Raw genomic sequence first — 12847 nt, forward strand, 5'->3', positions numbered from 1 at the left:
CCTCGAGGTCCTACCAGGCAACAGGATGCATAGAGAGAAGTTGTTTTCAGATGGCTACACTGAGGCTTCTAATCTTCACCGTAAGCACCACTACAGCAGCAGCAGCAGATAAGTGTAGATTATTTCAACTTCAGTTACTTAGCTTCTGTGGCCAATTCCTTTCCACAGCTTGTGCTCACGGTACCTGGACTTTCTATCTGGTCACCGAAGTCTCCTAGTCAGGCCTGAGTACACTTAGTTTCCAAAGCAGGCAAGAATAAGATTCATTCAACTTGTTGTGGGCGAGGCTTACTGAATTTGTTATTGCAGCAGTCCTTCAGTAAGACCTTCAGCTCTCAGCGACTCCCAGCGATGGACTCAGTTTACATGGCACCACTGAGACCCTCATTGCAATAATAAGTCATTGGAGTGATTGTTCATTTTACATAATTAAGATGTTGGTTAACCATGACATCCAGAATGAACGTTAGAGCAAAGACACTATGCTAAATCTGGAGCAGTATTCCAACCCATCAAGATATCACTGTGATTGACAGATCAGATAATCTCTTTAGTAATCCTCTGAATTCTAAACACAGACACCCATAACTCAATGGCAGATAAGAACATGCTGCGGTTATACCCTTCCATGACGGAGAACAGAGTTTCAGTTGACTGGCTTTATTCACTCACTGTTGGCACGTAGTTCTTAGAGCATCTCTGTATAAAAATAAAGTTTAACTGTAACTTGATTATGGTCTGGCATATTCATTAATATCAGTGACAAATTCTTGCAGAGATCCTGCTTTTTATTTTTTTATAAGGCTGTAATGATGTAATAAAGATTAATTAGTGTAAGTTATAGTGTCTGAAGTGTATACCTTCAAGCTGTTAAATGTGTCAGTGGAGATCCATTATGACAGCAACGGGCATATTATTCTCAATAGGGATTGCTCTATTTGCCAGTGTGAGATGTGTGCTTGTTATTAAGACAAAACCAGTGAGGAGAGCTCAGATTTAAAGGCAGCTGAAATAAGAGCCTTGCTTTACACAGCATGATAAGCCTTGATTTTGTAAACACTATTACTTTGCTTTCATTACATATTCCTGCTGGTATTATTTCAGGGCATCAGCTATTTTATAGGCTTTTATTTGTCATCATACAAAATCAGGCCAACAGAATATGCTTAGCACTTTGCAGCTAAAAAAAACCCATGCACCTTGATTTATGGAAGATAAATACTTGAATTTCAAATGGAATCTGGGTCTAGGTGGCCCATCAGATGGAAAAGATTACTACAACTACCAAGTTACAACAGATATGAAATGCAACAGTAGGATATTTGTTGCAAGCTTACTGTTTAAATGTTGTGAATACCAATAGCAAACACGTTTCTCAAAATACCTTGGGTGCCAGTTAACAAAGTTAAGTGCTTGAGTTGGTTTCCAAATGGGCTGGAAACTGCATGGGGATGATGAGTCCCTTCAAGTCTGAGAGGTGCACATCTGCAGGCATTGACAAATTCCCCACGACCACCAGGCTCCAGTGGGACTAACCACATGACATACACAGCTTTTCTCCACATCCCACAGTATTACTCTAAAGGCTTTTCATTTGCTTGTGTCTCTCAAAGGGATATTTTCCAATGCATACCCAGTAGTTGTTTCTCAACAATGTGTTTTTCAAACACGAGGTTTTATCCACAAGTTGCCTGTGCATAGCATTCCTCCAATTCTGTGAGACTACAGCTTGGCTGGGACATTGGTCTTCATGAAAGAATGTTCAGACACCAAGATTAGCCTTTCTTCTCTCAGTTTTCAGTTTTGTTTGTTTGCTTGATTCTTTCCAAGTTGTAGCTTGAAAAAAAAAAACCTCATTATCTCCCTCATCCATGACTTTAAGTTGAATCAAAGAAATTTCAAACTTTCAGCAGGAAAAAGAAAGAAAAGAAAAGATCTTTTATGAGGGGCATCAAAGCTTTCAGCTCTAGAGAAGTTCAGGAAGAATTCACAAGAACTTGAAACTGAGGAGAAAAAGAAAACATGTCAAGAGTGACTTCCCCAACTCTGGAAGAAATGCCGCTCTTGCCCCTTTTCATCCCACTCTGCAGAGCCTGGGCCTCCAATGAAATCAGGTGTTGTTTTTTTTCAGAGTAGGGCTCAAGGCCAGATCTTCCCTGCGTTTTTTGATGGCTTCCTGTTGACTCATTCAAGCTCACTTCGCAGCACGTACAAGAGCACAGTACAAGGAAAGGAAAGCAGAGACGGGGACATGAGAAAATGAAAGAACTGCCCTTTTCTCTCCTAAGTGGAAGCCCATGATGAATCTCCAGCCCATGGATGCTCACTTCATCTGCTCCCTATTGGACAGCCCCTAGCCCAAAGGACTCTTCAAGAAACTAGGGGGATTCACAGCACACTGACTCTGAAGTCTTTTTCTTGTAGCCATGTTATCTCAAGTCTTGGATTATCCGCTACTTGAGAGCTTAGCAGGGACTGAAGCAGGACAGCTTTTCATAGCTAGACTTTGGTTCTAAAAATCCAAAGTAATGCCTGTGCTTATATTCATGTATGCAGGATAGAGCTATTGTTATTACCACATGGCAAGTCCTGGATCTTCAACTACATATGCTGCTGGTGGCTGTTGCATCACAGATTAGGAAGGCTACTCAAGTGCCACTCTTTGGTTTGCCCTTCATTACCAAAACAATAGGAATTACTACTGTGCTGTTGACTGGTATCCCATCTGTGGAAGGTGCTGAACAAAGAACCAAATATCCTCTCCTTCATGGGTTTAGACTGAAAATCAGGACCAAACTATCATAAAATTTCCTACCTTGCAATCTGAAGTCTAGCGTATCTGAAGCGCATCTAAACTACAGCCCATATGACTTCCCATATATAAATCATTCCTAGAGTTCAAAACGTGTTTGTTTGCTCCATGTAAATCTAGGAGGATGCATGTATGAACATGTATATATTGAAGATCACATCTGTGCTTTGATGTATTTATAATTAGATGCACAGTTTCCCAGGCTGTTACAGAAGGTCTGTATCTATCTATGACCCACTTAAAGATTCCAGCCATGTAATTTCCTTTCCTTTCTTTTTTTAAATTTAACCTAATCTTTGCCACAAGTTGGAACTATGCATCCTTTAAAAATACCTGAATTATGTGCATTTTACTGTGAATGAACTTATTCATGCACCTCAAGCAATCAAATGACCATAGAGTTTATAATGATGAGAGAAATTGAATTCTCAATTAATGTTTTCAAAGTTCTATTGACGAATTTTTCCATTGATTACACTTACCATTGATTGAAAGAGTTTGTAATCAGTCCAGTTTTTTTTGCTTGTGTGTGTGTTTGGGTTTTTTTGTTTGTTTGTTTGTTTTTGTTTTTTTGGAGGCTTAAACACCAAAAAATGCTCATCTCATGTAAGAATATTTACATTAGTAAGACCCTTAAGCAGATGAACATTAAAATTCCATCTTAATTTACCTTACCTACCTATCTCCACAGGAAAGATTTCAAAGCAGTTCTTGTTTGAAGATACTCTGCACCATAATTTTAAGCACAAAAACACATCTATTTCCTATGAATAAGCATCATAAAACTGGGATTGCCATAAAGTTCAGCCAGTGGAAATGCGGTACTTGCCCAAGTTCCTGTGTATTGAGCAAGCATGGAAATGAACTACAAAAAATAAAAGCTTATCAAAATTGAAACTCAAATGCTTAATTTCACTACATATGACGTGAGCTTTGTAAAGTGCTGTAAATTTGTTTGTTTTATGTTTTTTGTGCTTACAGTATTTTCCCTTGTCAGTTTTTTGTTGTTTCGATATTTTGTTGGGTTTTTTTGTTGGGTTTTTTGTTGTTGTTGATTGTTGTTTGTTTGAGGGATTGAAGCGTTATATGAGGGCTGCACTGAAAGCAACACTTCCTATTTCATTATGTCAGCAGACAAAATCAGAGGCAGATGGTGGTGGTGTGATAGTAGAAGCTGAACCTTCCCACTGATATTCTGCTATGTGTTGGCCATGTGATAGATGGCAGCAGAGGGGCAGTCTGACAGAATGGCGTCGGACATGGACATGTGTATGAAGCAAAGGTGTGACGTTTAATTCCTCCACTTGCAAAAGGCTGCACGCAAAGGAGAGTTTCAGTGGGAGAGCATGAGCTAGCAGCTCTGAAGGCATCATCGTGGCATAGCACAAAACAAGCATCTACCTAGGTAGGGACTTGGCAATCTGGTGACTGGATCCATTTTGGGAGCATGATTTCATTCCAGAGACTCCTTACCAGCAGCCTGATTACCCAGGGGTACGTGCAAGCGTGCTTCATTAAAGACACTCAAGAATCAAGTCTCAATCCAAATGAAAACTGAGATGTAAGTCAGTCATAGCTGGCCTGTAGAGTATAAGATCACAGTATGTGGTATGAGTTGATATGGTCCAAAACCACAATACTGACTTTTACATGATCGCTAAGAGAACAGTCAAGACAAAAATTCCACCCCAGCAGGGAACATTAACTTTCTCTCAGTCTCATGTGTAGTATGAACAGGCTTACAAAAATATATGTAATTGGAGCCTTGGAAATTCAAACTTCAGTAAAAGGCCATTGTCAAAACACAGTAAGTTCATCTTCAGGTCCAATACCTTAAATGGTTCTTTCGCACAGAAGAATATCTTTGTTCAGTCATCATAGTGCAAAAATCTTCCTACAAGAATCTTGAATAAGATGAGCTAATGTTCTGTCTTTTAATCTTTTTAACACCTTAAGTCCATGAGCTGCTATTTGCTGTCAGCTCCAGAATCCTGCAGTACTGTGAGTTCATACCAATGTCCAGCACCAGACAGGGGATGTGCTTTTCTTCCTTGACACTGCAGTGCTGTACCTGAGGACAAAAAGTATAACACCTGTGTTTTGATAATTCAAATCCTCCAATGACCATTTTTTATTAAAAATCAAATGCATTAAAACCATTTTGTATAATGTGAGAGATAAATTGTCAGAGAAATTGTGAAATATAGAAAAGATTCAGGACACGGAGTCAGGCAATTTCACACAAGCTGAGGTGACAAACAGATGGTACAGTTAGGAAAATCTAGAAGGCAAAATATAGCCCTTGCATCACTTTAATGATGCCTCTGCTTATCACAGTCTATATTTTAGATGAACTTATAAGGTATTTTTCTAAATCATAGAACTCTCTTGAGCTCTATTTGCTAAAGACAAACTGGCCTGTGAAGATGCATCAGTCAAGCAGAAGATTAATTCCTGTTGTACCAAGTTGTTGTTTTTGGCACAGAAGTCAATATTTATAAGACAGAAAGCAGCTGTAGTGTGCAAGTTAGCATAGTGCATAAATCTTTGCAGCAGGTTATAGCAAGATTATGATACTATCCACAGGTAATACGATGGAAGTGCTGCCACAACAGAGCCTTCCTAATGGTGGCCATCCATTTACCAGTGTGAGCTGAGCTAATGAGGTCACGTTGAATCACTTTGTGTTGTTTCCCCTTTGGAAGCAATCAGCCCACATATAAACCAGTCATATATTAGGAGAGGTCACTGGCACAGCAGTTCTGCAAAGAGTGAGCTGTTTGTACAGGACTCCAAGCCAGATCCAGTTTTGCCTGGAGCTACAGGATGTGTGGTTGCTGACAAAAAGGCCTGGGATGCAGATTAACCCCCTATCCCCTCAGTTGGAGCTGAAGAACTGCTCTCGTCTTTGCCCACAGTGAGATGCTTCATCCCACCACCCTCCTCACCTTGTCACACAGGCCAGAGACAGTGTGGAAGGACAGAGCTAATGCTCAATTTTCATTATGCTGATTGAAGTCTTTTCCTCCTGCTCTGTCTAGCCAGACCACAGGCAGTGGAGGAATTGAGGCTCAGTACCACCTGCAACTCCAGTGGACAAGGTCCAGCATTCACGGTAGAGGATCAAGAGACATCCTCAAATGTGCACAGTGCTCCCATCTCTTCTGCACAACACAGCAGGAGCTGTGGGTATTATAATGGTGGATATTACCAGCCACTCTGCTTTCACTTACTGGTGGTGCTGGCAGAGGCCATGCACTGCTGTACTCCCCAGGGTGCTTAATACTGCATCTGCAGCACCAAGCACCCAACATCCTGCAATTCCAAGTGCCTTGTCAAGCCCAATCTCTCCCTGGCCTCGGTTCCCACATCCTTAACACAGTAGTTTCTCTCCTTCACGGCACACAATGAGATCTACAGTGGAGCAGGTAAAGCTAATCTCTTTTTTTATGTGTGAGGTTATAGATTATCACTGCCCTTATCTCCATCAGCCTTTCTCCCATGATGGAATGGAAAATATTGGATTTCTTGCTACAATATCCTATCCCTAAGACTAGATGTGAATGGAGTTCAGCAGGGTAAGGTAGTTGGATATTTTGCCTTCCTGAGAAGCCTGTCACACCAAATTTCATTCTTCTGGCACTGCCCATGAGTGCAGTTTCTCACCATGCAGTTTCAAGCCCGTGGCTTTCTCTCCATCTTACTATTGCATTCATTCTGATATTCCCAGCTTTACTTGACCAAATTATATGTGGTTTTAGGCGAAGACATTAGAAATCTAATGTGGAATAGATGCGGATTGAGCCCACATGGGAAGCAGGAAATACAATAGAAATGTGCAAGGCCGTTATATGAATTTATCAGCATACATTCTACAAGCTTTATAAATTTTGCTAGCACGATCATCTGTTTCATTCCTGGAAGAGAAAAATCTAACAGATATGAATTTCTTGAAATAAGCGACAGAAAAAGATTGGCTTGGAATAAACAAAATAGTTGAAATTACATTTTCTTGGCAAGGTTTGCTTGTGTTGTTCATCAAATAAATGCACATTATGTCTTGCGCTGCTACTCAGCTGTGATCCTATAATGTGTTCCCTGCATCCTGTCAGACATATGATCCTTTGTCCCATAATAGACCCAACTATCTCACAACCAGCTGAGCTCAGGGTCATCCCAGGGTCAGGCTGGTTAAAGATGGCTGTCAGTTCACCGCCTGACTCACAGACGCGCTTTAAATCACCTTTATCTCGCTTATGCTGATGCTTTCCAGCAGCTGCCAGAGCAGGAGCTGGAGCACCTCTGTGCAGTGTAGGGAAATACCTTGTAGCATCCCTTAAAATTTCTCTTTGTATACACCAAGCCCAATGCAATCGATATAAAGTACAGCCTGATGTATAACGTGGAGCGAGGATTATTTCAAATGTCTTTTTGCAAGGTGGCTAAACAGTAGTGTTCTCATCCATCTTGCAAATGAAAACAGAAATCCGGAGAGTGAAATATCACCTTTCAGATCAGAAATATAATACTCAGCCTGAAATTTCCAGCAAAAAGAAGATTTGCATAAGTAGGCCTGATAATCTGGGAAATGCATCACCTGATGTTTTTATTGTGACAAATACCTCCCTTCAACTCCCGATGCCATACAACTTCTTAATGTTTGTCACCAGTCTCCAAGGTACGGAAGAAAGACAGGCCTTAATTGTAAATTTACACATGCTTTATTGCCGGTGCAATGGCATGAACACATTTAACAGGATTGTCATTCCAGTTAATTATGCTGATTCTGACATGCACCTATCACTTCTAAAATTGATAATGCCTTTCGACCGGGTAGCAGCATTGCAGTATGCTGTGCCTTTCTCTCTAAGGTTAAGCATGCAAGGGGCCAGGGAATGGCAGGAGAAGGAGTCCCTGCATACTAAGCAAGTGCTGCAGCTCAGCCTCCTCTTAACAGAGAAGCAGATAGCTCAGAGCAGCACATGTTCTGCATTTCTGTGCATGTTTCAGACACAGCCCACCTGCCCCAGGCAAAAACAACAATCTCCATTATGCCTAATAGTAAACAACACCATCCCAGGCCCTCAGACACTCAGCCCTGTTCACAACATGTAACGCCAAGCACACAGACAGATGGTAGCACTTATTAAACATATTAAAGCAGAACAAAAGACAGCAGAAAAGGAGGCAACTGCTACAAAAGAAAAAAAAAATCCTTGTGATAAGAGAAAAATCTTTATGTTTCTCCTGCAGAAAGAATCTGAGCCTTTACCCATCTTGGGATAAAGGAAATGAGGGTTCCCTCATTGAAAACAAAAGCAAACCACAGGCATCAAATGGGAATAGAACACCATCCTTCCTTCCAGCAGTTACCTTTGCTCAGAGCAAAGCCTAATTTTAAATCCCCACACTGAAAAGGTGGTGAAAAATCTGGGGAAGTAGCACATCCCCTTTCCTCCCTGCATACCCTATTGTAAATTTTTGGTGCCTTCCAGAAGGGAAATGGAGGTTCACACTTCTCATATTTGCACCTGGCCAACAAGAGTAAGGCTTTAAGGTTGTCTGAAAAGAGGAAGGGAAGGGGGAAGTGTGAAAGAGAAAGGAAGAGAGGAGGGAAGGGGAAGGAGAAGGGGAAGAAAGGAACAAAAATTATTGTCCCTCTTCTTGTCCCACACTAGCTTTGCCCTTCTGGCCATCCTCATCCCAACATGGATAAAAGCAATGGAAGCACTGTTCCATGTGTGCAGACTGAAGGAAGTAAGCTCATCAGGTGCTGCCAAGGCTTGGAGCACCAATGATGATCTTAAAGAGCTTGTCTTAAAGATGTGGATAAACATATGGGAAACATAAAGAAATTTTTCTTTCCCCCCCACCCCAAATTATTTTAAATACAAGTGTAAGCTGTATGCAGAGATGAATTCTTAACCCTCCTTCCTCCTAATAAGAACTTTTGCAGCTCTTTACCCTTCGAGTGTGTCCAGAATGGTCAGGAAAAATGTATTCTCAGTAGTGACATTCTGGCTCGGTGCACGTATTCCTATTCACAGCCACAGGGACCTTCACATGTGGCAGCTGAAGGAATGTCTGAGCTTGAGCTGGCAGGGTCCTAGGAACAGAGCACCACACCTGTCGTGTGACAGACCCAGGTGTGTTTCCAAACAGGGATGCTGATGGGCTTCATTCCTGTCCCCCTCTTCTCTTTGAGATCAGATACCTCCTACCCTACAGACAGTGATTCTGGGGCTGCTTCCACTGCTCTTTTTCTAACAAAACACGGTGTTAAAACTAGGCACCCTGCTACAGAGGACCCTGTACAGCTGTGGGGCCGAATGCATGTGCTGCCCTCAAGGAACGAGCTCCTGTCATCTCCTCTCAGTAAATGCACACCTGAATGCAGTTAATATTTCTCAGCTTTTCCATTCATCTTCTGGTGGTTTTAGTGTGGGTTTTGGGATTTTTTGGGTTTGGGGTTGGGTTTCTTTTGGTATTTTTTTACTATGTCTAAGAGGAATTATATGAAATAAAGATCTAAGGACTGAAAAATGTGTGCACAGAGGAGGGGAATGTGACAACCTTTGCAGCCCTTGTGAAAGGTTGTTTTGCTTCTAGACCAAAGGGGAGGAGGCCTGATCCTGCTCCTCACTAGATAAGCAGATATCCTGCAGGCAAGCAGAGCTGGCAACAGGCTGAAATCACGGTGAGAGTTGAAAAGCTTGTTTTTCTCTATGCACAACAAACCAGAATTGTTGACAGAAAAGCAAAAGAACATCTGCTCATGCTGTTCTATGAAAGCTTTCCCCAGCTCCATTAACCTCCCTTTTTTTCCCTGACTCTCTTTTTACTAGGCTGAAAATTATCATTTAAGATGTTCGAGACTTTCATTTCTCTATTAATCAAATTAAATCTCCTCAGCCACAGTTAAAATACTCAGAGAGGTGCTTTGACCAAAGACCATTTGCCTTGCAATTAGAACTCATTTTTAATACAACAGGGGGAAATAGAGAAGCCAAGCTTTGCAATCAATAGAACTATAAATTGCATGAAAAAGGAAATGGCAACATCGTCGCCTGAAACAACAGATTTATTATCAAAGTGGGTAGTATTGTATCAATGGAGTGCATAAGTTTTAGAAAGAAAGAGGGAAGGAAATGCACAGACAGAAATCAATGTTGGTTGACATGGGCTCACTGTTACTTTAAATGCTACATGTGAGGCGACTGATTTTCACTTATTATTTTAAATCATAAAATGTCACGTTGAAAAAATAGTGGCTCAGGGGAAAAAAATTGTCTGCAGTATTTTTTAAGGCAAAACTATGCCAATTATAATGAATGAGATCTGCAGAAGAGGGGTCTTGTCATATGTAAAGAGCCCTCTCAATTCCATAAGATCATAACTAAGGCTGCAGATAAAATTTCCATTTAAGCCCTAATGATTTGCATTTCTTTTGATTCATGCATACTGGATAGAGGGAAGAAAATTGTTCTTTCCAGTGGTAGAAAATCTTTTAAGTGCTTTAACTTCCCCTTTCACAAGCAAGATCCCCAGAGACAGATCACAAGTACAATGCAAAAGAACTGAAGTTCTGACCAGAGGTTGCTTGTTGGGTTTCCATTGCTTCTGTCTACAGCCTCCCTTGCTGCCTTCTCAGTGGAAAGCAGAGGATGGATTTTTGTCCCTTGTTGAGTATGGAGCCTAAAGTTAGAGCCTGGTTCAGAGCCCACTGAAATGGGCACGACTTCTTCTTTTCAGCCCTGTTGAAAATGGAGGCAACATTCATGATCAGCTGCTCCCAAAACACATCATTGTTCGAAAAGGTGATTGCATGGAGGCTATCTGGGTTTCTAGAGCTATTTGTCTGCTTTGCAATCATTAGAGCTCTGAGTCCCAGCAGAATTTTCAGTGTTTTTTATCTATTTGTGAGCCATACTGTGGCATTCAAAACCCCAAGGTGAGAAATGTATAATCTGAAAAGAGAAGAGATATCTTTACTGACAGATTTCTAGGAGCAATGAGCCTAATCATTTGATTTGCAGACCTGGAGCTCAGGTGAGCAAATCTCCCTGGGCAATGGGTGATGGTAGGTCCTACACAAGATTGATGTATGCACAGGGCCAGGTACAAGCCTCTGCTGACATTAAATCATTCAGTCTGGGAGCTGACGAGAGAAGCTATGGTAATGTCTCATTAAATTAACCTAAATTCTAAGGGAGCATACACGTTCACATGGATACAGTGGGAGGTGGGATCTACTTTCATCCTTATCTTCTTCCTCTTCTGACCAAGAGACAGGTCTTCTCCAGCCCTACTGCTTGGTCTCCTAGTACCAACCGAAGTGCAAAACTGAAATACATGGAGAAGGAGGATGGAAATTTAATGAACTGCAAGGCCTCCTGGGGTCTTAGTTGCTGCAATGCCGACCTCCATGACTAAACATATTGTTCATGCTAATGCTGTTTGCTGGAAGGAGTGTTCCTCCAAGATAACGTCTCTGAACAGTGCAATATGCATGGCTTCTCAATGGCTCAGCTCAAATGGAATCACCTTTCAGTGCCTACACAGTGCTATTTTTTTATTTATTTTTTTTTCCCCAGCACAGCATGAGGAACACAAACTACCCCAATCAATGAATTTTGTTTTATGAACCATCAGTCCCCAGAGCCACCCAGGAATCCACTGACATTACAGCACAGTCGTGAAGGTATTTCTTCCAAAATAGCCTGGTTTGGTAAAGTCTCCATCTTTGTTGGAGTTTGGAGGGAATACTTTACAACTTAGCAACTAAGAAAATAAATAGAGGCTTGCATGGCATTTCCAGTGTAACACATTTTGCACAGGTTTTTGTTGACCTGGTGCACCAGTCAAAGTAGTTTTTTGGTACTAAGGAGTTTCAATTAAAACTGTGTGGAAATCCCTACCCACTTGGCTTCCATGACATTCACCGTTCTACAAAGCCAAAGGCAAATCTTAGCAAGTGGCTGCACTCTGTGGCTCTCACTTCAACACCCCGATGTGTCCCCAGTGGAGTCTGTTGGACACAGCTGTACTCTGCACCTGAGTGCCCACTACTAGGTAGTAGCGGGGAGATTTCCACTGCCCTGTTCCCTTCTCCAGCCTCATCCTTGTCCTGTCTCTTCTCATTCTCTAACGAACCCAGTCTTCTGTGTTTTCTCTGCTCTTTATTCCATGTCACTGGAGCTGAGTGACTGCTGAAGATGAGAGGGGATGAGGAGTGTGAAGTGGGAAGCTCCTGCCTTTGGTCTGAGCCTGACGGGGAATGATGAAAACCACATGGGCTATGAAGAAGTCCAGTCCAACTTTCTGTTTACCGAGCTCCCTAGAAACATCAACATCTGTCACCACGAACCCCCTAAAAGGGGCACCCCTTTGCTACAGGACCCCGGTGGCAGCTCCCATCCCTCTTCCCTGAGTCCGGGCCGGGGCTGCCGGGTGTTGACAGAGTGGTAGGGAGGTTATCCGGGACTGGTGAGAGCTGTATTAGTAGACAAAGCAGATCGGCTGCGATGCCCTCCGCTCAGAGCTGCGGTGCCACCTCGGGCGCTGACAGCCTCCGGGGTTCGGCTCAGCGTTCGCAACCCCGCACACTCCCGATGCAGATCTAGGGGCCGCGCTCCGCCCCCCACCCCCAACCCCGGCCCGGTCCGGCCCAGAGCGGAGCGGAGCGCTCCGGCCTCTCGGTTATTGTCACAGAGCACACAACGAATTTTCCTCCTATTAGTCATTTCCCGAAGATCAAAACCGAGGACAGCTGCGAATGCGATCGATCGCTCCAAAACGCCTTAGCGAAGCGTTCCATCAAAGTAGATATTTCCTGGGATTTATTTCTTTTTTATTTTTTTAATAATCGATAGCTTATTACTGGGTTTTGACTCGGTTTTCCTCTGGCCGACATACAGCCCGGGCTGGAATTACACAATTCCCCGCAGCCCTTCTCTCAACAGAGCGGATATCGCCCTCCCCAACGGGAAAGCCGGGCAGGGTTGGGGTTACTCTGCCCCCCGCCGCTCCGACACC

Source organism: Excalfactoria chinensis, chromosome 2, assembly GCF_039878825.1.
Source record: "Excalfactoria chinensis isolate bCotChi1 chromosome 2, bCotChi1.hap2, whole genome shotgun sequence".
In the NCBI taxonomy this organism is placed as follows: domain Eukaryota; kingdom Metazoa; phylum Chordata; class Aves; order Galliformes; family Phasianidae; genus Excalfactoria; species Excalfactoria chinensis.